Below are 14,124 nucleotides of genomic sequence, written 5' to 3' on the forward strand. Positions count from 1 at the left end.
AAGCACTACCTTAGAGTTAGGTGGATTAGTTCCAGATGGAGAAATCCTTACTTATTAAATGCAGGCAGTGGTTGCTCCTGTGTTTGAGAGTGGATCTTGGAATACTCACAGAGGAGTACTACAGTGGTGGTAGTCCATAAACCTACTCACAGAGGAGTACTACAGTGGTGGCAGTCCATAAACTAAGCAGCATGTTATTTATCCTGTCTGGCTTCTAATTGAAAGATCTGATTGGCATAAAAAATTGCAAAAAACCATAGGAAATGCAGCATTAAGTCTTGAACTCCAGAGGAAGAGGTTACATGACTCAATTTTTATAATTGTTTTGACAGCATTGGCTTAGGTCTGACCCTCAGCCTCTAACCAACCCAGTTGCTGAGAATCACTGATTACAGAAGTCTTATTACACAATTCAATTAGTGTAACATAATTGTAGGGAAGAAATACCTGACACAAATGCAACATGAATACAGAAAGAGGAGAAAGTTACACTTCAGATGGTGCTTTACAGTGAATAGAGTGTAGCAAACACTTTGCAGAACCAAGAGAAAAACATTTTGCAGAAGAAATAAACATTTATAATATAGGAGGGGTAACAGGCAATGTTAACCTATTTTCAGTGATTTTATACATATGCATACTTTCATAATTTTCCATGTAGATTGTTAGATGTAAGAATGGTATATGCAAGTCTTGGTTATCTGCTAGGCATCACAATTAACTAATTTCCAAAAAGGGAAATATATTTTCTCTTTCTTAAGAGATTGAATCAGCTGTTTCTTGAATGTACTTCATCCTTGGTGTTTCAAGGTATTTTTGAAAGGGATTTCCATGTTAACGGTGGCAGCTTTGAGAAGGCTCTTTTACCTATTGCTTTTGTGAAATGAGGTCCTGAAAGGTACACTGTATTAACTATGGATGAGCTATTTTGTTCAAGATGTGCCTGGGAATTCATTAACGTGCATGGCACAAGTCGTAAGGCTCGTGCTAAAAAGGGGTTTCTCCCACGATGTGTTCATTTGCGATTCAGAGACATGTTAGCTGCTATGAGGTAAGGCCTCATTATTGGCTAATTTGCATGCCTCTGCATCATATTTACCAACACCACGTGCATATCACTGCTGATCTGTACATTGTGGTAGTAAACTTCTACTTGTGTGGGCAGTGGCAGTCAAACCCCACTTACTCTCCCACACAAACATGTATACACATCATGACACACACACACACACACACACACACACACACACACACACACACACACACACACACACACACACACACACACACACACACACCGCACTTCCTGTACCTGTCCTTAAACTGTCTGCCCTCCCATTTCCCCTCACCCCCATAATAGTTGAAGTGCTGCCATGTGTGTATCCCTCCACCCCAATCTCTGTTCTATAGTTGGTGCTCTTATGGCATTTCCATTTCAAAGTATCCCCAGGTACTAGTGGTCCCCCCCATCTACTGACCCCCATTTTGCTGTAGATGCCATTAAGGCACTTTACTCTTTTATTATCCCTTGTGTTCTACTGTATCTCCCCAGCCCTGATCCCTATATTACTGTTGGTGCCTTTATGGCACTTCCATTTTAGAATATTCCTTTGTTTCTAGTGATTCCTCCCACTCCAGATACCTGTAGTGCTGTTGGTGCTAGTAAGGCACTTTACTCTATGATTACCCCTGGTAGTCTAGTGTATTCTTCCAGTCTTATCCCTGTACTACTGTTGGTTACCTTATGGCACTTCCATTTGAGAGTATTCCCTGAAGTGTAGAGGTCCCTCCCCATCCTCATTGTGCTGTTGGTGCAGATAAAGCACTTTAAATATAATCCTCAGAGGTCTTACTGGTTCCCATCCCCTCACCCCCGATTCCCATACCACATTTGTGGTAGGTGGTTGAACCCTGCCTTTTGGCCATGTTCAATACCACAACATGGTGGGGAGGGCTGTTTTGATCTACATGGCAGAGAAATGTCATGAATCACTCAGCTGTGTAGATGCCTTCCTTGTGGCAGTTCCAGGGAGAGAGCACATAGCTAATTAGCATATGCCCCCCCCCAAATGCCTCATTGACATTCAACACAGTTATAGGGCCAGCCTTACACTGATGTCCATAGAGGTGTATTCATCTCAGTACCTTCTTGAATCCCCCCCCCCCTTTACATGCTAGTGGTGAGTAATAGGAATAATTTTGTAGTTTCTATGTGATGTAGTTACATAAGTGTTGCCCTGGAAGTTATTCCCAGTCATTTGGATTTTTCTGCTAAATATCAGTGATGCTGTCTTGGGCCTATCTAGGATTATGAATCTACATATACATACTTCATAACATACATTACACATATACAAATACAAAACATTATTTAAAAACTATTATTTTAAATTAAAGCTATGAACCCGTTAAATATCTCAACTAATATAATTCATAAATATAAACAAAACACAATATAATACATGCAATAATAAAGCAAACAATTATCCTAACCTGAAACTATTTAGTTTAAATATCTGAATATAATTAAACAATAAATTATTTTAAATAATTCCATTCCTAGGACTTAAATCCATAACATTTTGTGTTACTTTTAACATTTTCAAACAACATATCTAACCTAGGATAATAATTTACAAAATCACCTTTGGATCTTAATTTTACTATACTCCCCCTTCGGCTGACTGTCGGCTGCCCTGTGTCCTCTCATTGTTCACTGGGTTTACTGGACCCACCTTAGCCGTACCCAGGCTCGTGTTGACCTACGAGCAGTGCTGGTGAGAAGACTGTGAACACTAGTGCAGTATTATATGCCTGCTGGGGAGAGCACCCTAACTCATGCCACCCCATAGCCTTACCTTCAGAAGGTATATGATAATTTCCATGCATGCACAACCTCCTGACCAAGTGGCATAGTGCCTGCAGCATGTAGCTTGCCCGGTTCTTAACAAATGTTATAATAGTTATTTCTTTATTAGACACAGGAGATAAATTAGTAAAATCCAGAAGTAATGGAGAGATGGATTTCTTCCAGTTTCTATGTATATATTTTGCTTCTTCAAGCTAAAATATTGTAAAAATATGGGTAGCTGATCACCTTTAATGCAAGGTGGACTTGAAGTATTGGAAAGTATCATGTTTTTAGTTAAGAAAAGATTATCTCTCCAAAGAGCTTACATGAAGAATTGACTAACAGTCCAAAATTTGTAAAGCATGCATTACAAATCAGTCTTTAACTCTTTATTACATCTCTGGTATTTATTATAATGTTTATTAATCACTTTAACTATCTCATATGAAGAGTAACAACCTATATGAATATAATTCTGCATAAATATTTTCTAAAAAAGAAAAGTTCAAGAGACTTCAAAATCATGAACTTCTCTTTGCTATTCAAATTAGAATGACAAGATCAATTCCTATAGTTCCAGTAAAAATGTGAAGTAATTTATTAGTAAGTTTTGTCAAATGGAATGTTCAATCAGTTGCTTACATTCTGTTGACTCTTTATTGACTTTGAACTCAATGACATGATGGGAACCCCCCCCCAAGAATATGAAATAAATATTAGCCTATTACTGAATAGATTTATATCTGACAAGAATTTATTCAAGTACAGTTATGTGGCCATTCATATATCTCAGTCATATTTAGCCATAGTAACAATAAATATACATCATTTTATGAGCAGACACAGGTATAGTGCAGACTGTTGTAATGCTGCAAATATAAATCTCCAGTAATATACTACAACTGAACTTGTACCTATCTATAAATGTTAAGTTGTCAATCTCGCCTTCTTTCTTGCTTGATGGGTTCGGAGCCGATCCTCGGCTCCGACTCGGCACTTGCTAAGCTCGAGAGTCACTTTTACCAGCTCGAGGCAGCCCCATATCCCATGATGCAAGGCGGTAAGTACCCAGATCTCGTTTGCCGCTTCGCTGATGAGGTCCTCCTTTTACCAGCTCCTGGTAAGTGAATTATTACTTTACTATTTTAGCCCCTTTTTATAAAAAAACCTTAAATTTTTAGTTTTAACTTAGTTTTAATACCTTTCTGACAGAAAATTTCCCTGTCTCCTCAAAACTTTTAGTCAGACTAAAACCCATCCCATCCCCCCCCTGTTAGGGTGTGTGTGTGTCTGTTAGTGATACCTTTTGGTATATTTAATTTTATTTCTTGGACTGGTGTGTGTGTGTGTGTTTTACACCATGTCTAAAGAAAGGGTCTCAGGCTTTAAGAAGTGTGACTCGTGCTGTCAGAAGATGTCTCTGACAGACGGTCACACTTCTTGCCTGTACTGTCTGGGGCCTCTTCACCTGCAGGACTCCTGTGCTATATGTCATTCTTTTAGCCAGAGAGTCCTGCAGGAAAGAAGAAATAAACTGATTTTGAGGGGCCTTCTTAAGCCGGAGGGCTCTCCGGCTAAGTCGGCCCCATCTAAGACTTCTAAGTCTTCCAAGGCCCAGGCTTCTGTGTCCAAGCCTGTGGCCTCGGCTCCGACTCATTCAGAGTCGAGATCGGCTCCGGCTGGAGCCGATTCTGGGTTACCTAAACCTTCGGCACCGATGGCTATCGGTGCCGACTCTGGTTCGACCACTTCGGTGTCGGCTCCGATCGGTTCCGACCACCATGTGGCCCAGGCATCGGTGTCGGCTCCGATCGGCTCCGACACCCTTACATTTATGGCCGTATCGGCTCCGGCTGGAGCCGATGCATCGAAGCTACCTGTCGGTGCCGATAAGTTGTCGGCTCCGACAGTTTCATTAGTTTCATCGGCTCCGATGGCTCCTTCGAGGAAAAGGTCTAGGTCCCCTTCCTTGGAGCCGATACTTTCGGCTCCGGCTTCGCCTCTCCTCTCGGAGCGGAGCCATCGGAGCCGATCTTCAAGGTCATCCAGGCTTTCTGACCATGATTTGGAGAGAGTGGTCAGTAGACTACTAAAGTCACAGGCACTGGCCCAAATGCTACATAGTCCGTCTCAGCAGACGACTATTAGTCCACACCCTATTGCAGTTCCTCCTTCGACTCTACCCCAGAGTTTGGAGTTGGAGTCTTCGGGAATAGTTTCTGCTACGGCTGAGGGACAGATACCCCCTTCTGCTCCTTCAGCCTCTACTCTTATCTCCTCTTGAGACCTTCCTTAGAGGGATTCGTGGCCGGGCTTCCTGGTCTCCTCCGAGGGGTGAGTGGCATCGGACCCTTGTCCGTCCCGCTCTTCCCCTTGGAGCCTCGGCCTGTGAGCTCGGCTCCGACATCTGCCTCGGAGCCTTCCTTTCGGTGGGTCCTGGAGTTCCTAGCTCTTCGAGCGGGTTCTCTCGGCCTCCTGGGAGGAGCCTCGAGGTGATGAAGAGTGTGCTGGCCTCTGGACTCAGCCAGCAGTCTGTTCCCTTAGCTCCTCCCTCTATAGTGCCTGTTGACATCTCTGCCACTTCTCTTGCTCCCGGACCCAGAGATCCTCCGCCTCAGGTTTCCCCACTGGGAATATCCCCCTCTTCTGAGGATTCTCCTGATTTGTCGGGTGATCCTCCGCGGAAGAGGACTTGTAAGAGGAAACACGTAGACTCCCCCGAGTCTATCACTTCGGATACTGACTTAGATGAGTCAGAGGGATCCCCAAGATCCCCCTCTGAGGATGTCTCCTTCTCAGACATCGTGAATCCAAAAAGGCAAACAAACTGTCGAAACACGAAAAGAACCAAGGGATAGCGTTTCACCAAGCACGTACACAAATCGTATGTTATTGTCAACCAAATACGATGTCCCAATACAAATGAAGCAACAGTTGTTCGAAACTGTAACGTTAGAACTTTTATTACACACAAGCACTTTCGGAGAGATTAGTGTCTCTCCTTCTTCAGACAAAAATGAAACCACATCGTATTTGGTTGACAATAACATACGATTTGTGTACGTGCTTGGTGAAACGCTATCCCTTGGTTCTTTTCGTCCTTCTCAGACATCCTAGAACTCCTTAGACAGAGGGGAAACTGGCCCACCAACAATCCCTCTGAGGATGAGTCAGTATACCTGGAGGCGTTTGGATCTCGGCCCTCCACCTCCTGGGTGTCTCCGCCTTTCGACCCCCTTATGCAGGTTATTGCTCGAAAGGCGTGGACTGCTCCTGACTCTGTAGAGCCTGTCCCTAAGAGGCCTTCTAAATTTATTACTGCCCCGTCGGACAAGCAATTCCTTACAAAAGGTGTCCCCGCTGATGCCATGGTGGTGGCGGCTGCCACCAAGAAGGAACTTGCAGATCCTTCTGTACCTGTCCATCCTCCTAATAAGGACTCTAGGACCATGGATAGATATGGTAAGCGGATGTTTTCTTCAGCGACCTTTGCTATGCGTTCGCTGAACTATCTTTGTCACTTCACCAGACTCCAAAGGGATATCCTTAAGGAGCTAGGTGAAGTTGTGCAGGATCCTACAGCTGCGGGGTCTCAGGAAAAAATTGCTTCGCAGCTAGGAACCCTTAACTCCATTGCAAACTCCGCCATGCGGCTTATATCATATGCTGCTGATGGAGCGAGTAGGGCCACAGGTACAGGTGTGGCTCTTAGACGCCAAGCCTGGATGCGACTATGTAATTTTGCAGATCCCTTTAAGGCATCCTTCACAAACTCTCCCTTTGATGGGTCAGCTCTGTTTGGCCCTCAAGTGAAGGAAACGTTGACCAGGTGTGAGCAGGACGGCAAAACTCTTTCCGCCGTAGGAGTCCATTTTTCCACCCCTTCTAGACCTTATCCCAAAGGACAGAAGGGTGGCAAAATGTGGTTCTGCAAATCCCAAGGAGTCACGCCGGATTCACGTGGTCAGTTTACCCCTAGAGGCAGAGGGGGTAACAACAACAGACGCCGCTCTAGAGGCAGAGGGGGTCCATAAAACCAGGGAAACAGAGAGTCTCTCTCTGACAAGCCCTTTCAGCATCCCTGAGATGTTGCCCGGCTGTCCCTCCTTGGAGGCAGTCGGGGGAAGACTATCACTGTACCCAGAAGCCTGGCGTTCCCTCACTCAAGACAGATGGGTACAGTCGATCATATCCGAGGGTTACAAAATTCCTTTCGAGGAAAGTCCTTTCTATCCCTCAAATTCCCTTCCAGATGTACCACCGGTCTAAGGGAAATTGCAGAGTTGGAAGTCTCAAAACTACTGCAAAAGAGCCATTCAGCCAGTTACAACAGACCATTCAGAGCCGGAATCTACTCAAGGTTCTTTTTGGTCCCCAAAAAGACGGGAGACTGGAGACCAATATTGGATCTCAGCAGACTCAACAAGTCTGTGAGGAAGACAAGATTCGAATGGTCACTCTTCAGTCGATTCTGCCCTTCTTGCAGAAGGACAACTGGATGTGCTCAATAGATCTTCAGGATGCGTACTATCACATAAAAATTCACAGACGCCCAGGAGATTTCTCCGCCTCGGCTGGGGTCCAGTCATTTCCAGTTCAGAGCCCTTCCCTTTGGTCTCACCACAGCCCCCAGAGTGTTCACCAAATGCATGGCAGTGGTCACGGCTCACCTGAGACGTCAAGGATTCCAGGTGTTTCCGTATCTCGACGACTGGCTCCTGTCAGCCACCACCAGGCATCAGCTTGTTCAAGCCAGGGATTACACAATAAATCTTTGTTCTCATTTGGGCATCTCGATCAACTTCGAAAAGTCATCCTTATTGCCCTGCCAGTCTATTACTTTCATAGGCGCAAACTTAAACACTGTTCGGATGTCAGCTACCCTTACAGACCAAAGAGTTTCAGACATTCAAAGTCATGTCAGGATCATTCTAGCCAACAAGAAGGTACAGGCTAGAATGGTTCGAAAAGTATTAGGTCTCATGGCTGCGGCCATTACTCTTCTTCCCCTGGCTCGCTTCTACATGCGCCTTCTTCAGTGGATGTTGTTCACTCAGTGGTCTTACCAACAACTTCCAATGCGTCACCAAATTCTGGTGACACAGATTTGCAAAAATCATCTTGCTTGGTGGATCACTTCTCCCCAGATTCACCAAGGCAGACACTTTGTACCCCCATCCCCGATAGCCACTGTCACCATGGATGCCTCCCTGATCGGGTGGGGGGGGCATTATCAGGACAGGATGGTTCATGGGACTTGGCAACCGTTCGAGTACCACCTGCACATAAATGTCCAAGAGATGAGAGCAGTGCTTTTAACGTTGCAAGCCCTCAACGACTCTCTTCCTGTAGGGACAATTGCAGTCCACACAGACAACATGTCTGTAGTTTGGTATATCAACAAACAGGGCGGAACCAAGTCCTACCCCTTGTGTCGAGAAGCGCTCAGACTGTGGCAATGGGCGATCTCCTCTCATCGGTTTCTGGTAGCAACGCACATCCCTGGGAAAACCAACATTTTAGCGGACAGATTGAGCAGAGCTATTCTCATGCCTCACGAGTGGTCTCTCAAGCAATCTATAGTGGAGGAGATTTTTCTGGAATGGGGTCGCCCATGTTGCGATCTTTTTGCTACTCCCCAAAACAGCAAATGCCCAGACTTCTTCTCTCTCTTCCCTCTGTCAGGCCATCCCCCCAGAGACGCTCTGACCCAGGATTGGCCCCAGGGACTTCTTTATGCCTTTCCTCCTTTTCCTCTAATCCCTCAAGTTATCCAGAAAGCTACCGTTTTGAGAGCCAAAATGATTCTCATTGCTCCTTATTGGCCTCGACAAATTTGGTTTCCGTTCCTCCATTGTCACCTTTTGGTGCAGCCATGGCATCTGGACCCAGTGCCAGATCTTCTGGTTCACCAATCCGGTCAGCTGCACCGGTCTATCCCTTCTCTCAACCTCTCAGCATGGTTGCTCCACTTCCTTCCTTAGCCAGGCTTCCTTTGATCTCTAACCCTGTTAGAGACATCATAGTAGCTTCTTTAAAATCCTCTACCAGGAGGATTTATACAAGCAAATGGAAACGTTTCTCTTATTGGGCTAAAGCCAAGAATATCGATCCCTTCACTGCACCAGTTCAGGCAGTTTTGGACTTTTTAGCGGAGATATTTCATGCAGGCTCCTCTTCTTCCACAGTTAGAGTTCAACTGGCTGCTATCTCGAACTTTCATGTCGGGATCGCAGATCACAATACCATGTCCCATAGGCTTTGTAAAGCCTTCTTGAAAGGAATTTTCCTGCTAAAGCCTCCAATCAGGAATCCTCCTCCTCAATGGGATATAAATTTAGTGCTGACATCCTTGATTCTTCCCCCCTTCGAGCCAGCTGTTTCTTGCTCCCTAAAATTTCTTTCTTGGAAAACATTATTCCTAGTAGCTATTACATCGGCCAGGAGGGTGTCTGAACTTCAAGCTCTTTCGGTTCGACCCCCCTATTTGGTCTTTCACAAGGACAGAGTATCATTGAGAACTAATCCGACCTTTTTGCCTAAGGTCGCCTCAAAACTAATTTGAATCAATCCATTGATCTCCTGTATTTTTCCAAACTATTCAAACAGATCGAACAAAATTACATTATCTTGATGTCCACCGCCAACTCAGATATTATTTGGACAGAACTAAACAATTTAGAAAATCCGATCAACTCTTTGTTTCCTATGCGGATAACAGGAAAGGCCTTCCTGTCTCTAAAGTGACTTTATCTAGATGGCTTTCTTCTGTCATCTCTGAAATTTATCTGCTCAGGGAAAACAGCTGTGCTCAAAACCTAAAGCACATTCAACTAGGAGCTTAGCTACTTCTACAGCCTTTCAAGCTAGACTTCCTTTAGACACTATTTGTGCAGCGCCACTTGGGCCACTCCTCATACTTTTGTTTCCCATTACAAATTGGACTTGGCCTCCAGGGACAGAGCCAGTTTTGGCTCTACAGTCCTCAAGAGTCTGTTCCGTTGAGCCACCCAGGATAGAGGTGCTAGGACGGTCCCATCAAGCAAGAATGAAGGCGAGATTGACAACTTAACATTAAGAAGTTATGTACCTACCATAACGTTCCATGTTAGTTGTCTTCTCGCCTTCTTTCTTGCGACCCTCCCTCCTTCCCCCAGGCCTGGACAGACCTTTCTACAAGAGATTGTTATGCTGAAGACCATTCAGAACTGGTCCTTCTTTCATCCTGTAGGCTTTCTTTCTTTCTTCCTTTGGGAAGTATTTATGCTTGGTGCTATTGCCCTTTGCCATCAAACGAGATCTGGGTACTTACCGCCTTGCATCATGGGATATGGGGCTGCCTCGAGCTGGTAAAAGTGACTCTCGAGCTTAGCAAGTGCCGAGTCGGAGCCGAGGATCGGCTCCGAACCCATCAAGCAAGAAAGAAGGCGAGAGAAGACAACTAACATGGAACGTTATGGTAGGTACATAACTTCTTATTTTCTAGAATGCTATAACCAGTAATTAAAACATAAAGGCATATGGCACCATTTATGAAATGGGTAACTAGTACAGACTTTCAGCTGGAAACCAATAGCCTACCAACTGAAGCATTTTGTGAAAGTCTAGTCAGTTGACTTAGGTCCTGCCAGGTTACATATATTGCATCACATTGCATGCCATCCTATCTCATGTTCAGAATTTTATGCTGATCAATTACTCTGTCTCTGTTTCTGTTTCTGTCTCTGCCTCTCTCTCTCTCTCTCTCATAGAAACCTGGGAACATACTAAGCAAGCCTCCCTTTTCAAGAACTTAATAGTACTCACCTTCAAAATCAAGCAGGGGTATACATGATAACTCTGGTGTAAATTTTTACCTCCCCAACCACGCACCAAAACTGGCCTTAGAGGTAGCCAAAATACTATTTTGTTTGACCTGTATCAGTAATTTATTCCATAGACTAGGTCAGATACATTGAGTTAGTAAACTATCCCTCTTCTTTTTAAATTTCTCTAAGTCTTTTGGGTTTCTAATACCATGACAGGAATGGGTCCCGTTCTTAAGTAAAAATATGATTAAAGTTCATAAAATTATTATTGTTTCAATCATTGATGTTAGCCAGAAGTGCTCTTTGCAGCACCCACAATGTGCGCAGAACTGCAATTAATATGGAGTTACATGTATCAGAAACATATCTAATTACGATTGTAAATTATTTTTTATACAAGTAATCTCCATGGTATCCCCAAAGTCTCAAACAATCCACTAAACAAGTATAGTGGGTCCGAAAATAAGGCTAATTGTATTTTATTTTATTCTTCCAGCTGGTTTTAAATACCATGTTAAACCAGTTTTAATTTAAGTGCATATTTTGTTTCCATCAGCATACATTTTTTTATTTTTCTTGTTCTTTTTTCCACTTTATTCAAAACGATGTGTAATAACAACACTAACTATACAATAATATTTTTGTAGACAGTTTTTTGTTCTTGTACACAGACCTGAAGAAGTCTAGAAGGACAAAAGCAATCTTTATTAACAATAGGTTGTGGAAATAGAATATGACTTTTACAATGGATTTTTTACATGCAAAGTGTAAATGTATATACTTATATATATTTTTAGATTGCCAGATGGTCTAAGGTTTATATATTAAAAAGTACAACATCATTATTAATTTTATTTAAAGTGCATAAGCGTTATTTTATTATGACAGCTGCTAAGTAGGGCAGGACCAGCTCAAATGTCACACTGATAGGGGAAGGGATGTGAATTTAACATATATATACCAATAACACTTTGTCTTACAGCACAATAAACCACTCCCTTGCTTGATAAAAAAGTTTTAAAAAACTATTACTCTGTTATTTTTGTTTTACTTGGATCACTTGTCTGTGTACTTAATAAAGGATTTTTGACTGGAAACAAACTGCCTACCCTGCTTGGATTACTTTCGAATACTTAGTAATTCTGTATAATATTTCAAATTATATATTTTTTTAATTTTTTGACTTAGGACGAGTTTAAGTTCGTTACTTCTACTACCATTATCTGATCTGGTTAATATACAGTGCTTAACTAGATATACATGGATTGAAAATCTTCCGCACAGAGAAGTTTTTTACACTGTTTTAATTTATTTTTTATAAGACCCATTGCTCCTACTACTTTTGGAACTCTCTGGGTATCCTTTTCCCACATTGCCCTCATTTCTGTCTGTGAATCCTGATATTTTATGACTTTGTGTCTCTCTGTACATAAGACGCTGCAGTCACTGGGTATAACAATTTCAGTGATCAATGCTACTTTTGTCTTCTTTTCATGGACTACTATATCTGGTTTCCTCACATCTAATTTTTGAACTGTTGGCAATGGGTGATTTCATGTGATATAAACGCAAGCACAGCCTGCCCAAAGGAGAAACACAGTTACAAGATCCAACCAGAAAAAAATGAAGGAAATTTGTTATATCCACAGCCAGATGTTGTATCCACAGCCAAAAGTTTGAACCACAAGTCCGTTTTCAGTAAAATATATAAAAAATTTATTTCGATCCTCAGAATAAAACAGATACAAGAGTTACATACGAATACAGTCCAGGGTTAAGCGCTTTCATCTGAATAATCAGACTTCATCAGAACCCTGATTGGAGTAATCAAGCCCTTTTTATACAAGATGAATTAAATTTGGCGCCCAAAATTTTTAAAGTGCCAAGTCCAATTACTCCAATCAGGGTTCTGATGAAGTCTGATTATTCAGATGAAAGTGCTTAAACCTGGACTGTATTCGTATGTAACTCTTGTATCTGTTTTATTCTGAGGATCAAAATAAATTTTTTATATATTTTACTGAAAACGGACTTGTGGTTCAAACTTTTGGCTGTGGATACAACATCTGGCTGTGGATATAACAAATTTCCTTCATTTTTTTCTGGTTGGATCTTGTAACTGTGTTTCTCCTTTGGGCAGGCTGTGCTTGCGTTTCCTGGTCATTTAGTACCTGTTTGGTTCATGTGATATAAACTTTATCACTTTCTATAATGCTTTGTGGCTCATGTTTCCAATTCTTCTCAGCTACTTCAGTATTATAATATTTGCACAATGCCAAATGAAACAGTCTTGCCACATTATTATGCCTTTCAGTATACAGTCCTTCTGTCATTAGTATGTCACAGCCATCAACAAGATTTGCAACTGTTTCCAATTCTGTTTTACAAAACCTGCATTTGTCTGTTTCTTCCACATGTTCAATGGACTTTGTAAACCAATGTGTATGTAGTCCACTATCCTAGGCTGCCAATATTAACCCCTTTCGTCTTTTGGTTTAAATTCACCTCTCCTTAATCATTCCTGCATTCGGTCCTGACTGACATGAGGTTGTTAAAAGAGTTTTCTGTACTTGCATCTTTATTTACGAATTTTCTACGTCTTGTCTTCTTATTAGATCCTTCACCTTATATTATTTCATTTTTGGCACATTCAGTTTCTGCCTGATTTTTATCTACTTCTGGTTTGATTTCCATTCCTGCTTCACAGCAATATGCATTTGCTAAACTAAGCAAGGAAGTCATCTTAGACTCATTCTCCTCATGTTTTAAAACTTTCACTATGTTTGGATGTTGTGAGGTCAGTATATATGTATGCAATCTTACAATTGTTGATCTATACATGTAATCAGTTTTGAGGAGGACCATACCTCCTTCAGAATGGGGAATATATAATGTTGGCATACACTGATTTTTATAACTCATTTGATAAGCATGAAACATTTTTCTTGTTTTCCTGTCCAACGGATCCAATACCTTTTAGGGCCAGTCATCACTGTAAGTTAGGACAGGAAGAGCAAATTGCTATACAGCCTGGACTTTGTTCCTAGATGTCAGAACTGTTTTCAATATTTATTTTAGTCTTCTAAAATATTCCTTACTAAGTTTTACTCACATTTGTTCATGTTTTATTGTTCATCCTTCATTGATTCCCACATATTTATACACTCCATCTTCCTCAAGTTATTTTATATCACATTCCTGTACCAAACTGATATTTTCTTGGTGCTGCAGTTTTCCTGCTTTAAAGGTTGCTTTTGCACATTTATCAAGACCAAACGCCATTCTCATATCATCTGAAAAAGTTTTGACCACTTGTAGTTGTGCTTTCAGTTCCTAATCTGATGAACTATATAGTTTTAAATAATCCATTAAAAGAAGATGAGACGTCTTTATACTTTGTGGTTTTCTGGAAGCCAAATAGCAGCCATGACCTAATCTGTTAAGTGGACAGTTTAGTGGGTTAAG

This window comes from Protopterus annectens, chromosome 1.part1, assembly GCF_019279795.1.
Source record: "Protopterus annectens isolate FY-2018-M chromosome 1.part1, PAN1.0, whole genome shotgun sequence".
Taxonomy (NCBI): domain Eukaryota; kingdom Metazoa; phylum Chordata; order Ceratodontiformes; family Protopteridae; genus Protopterus; species Protopterus annectens.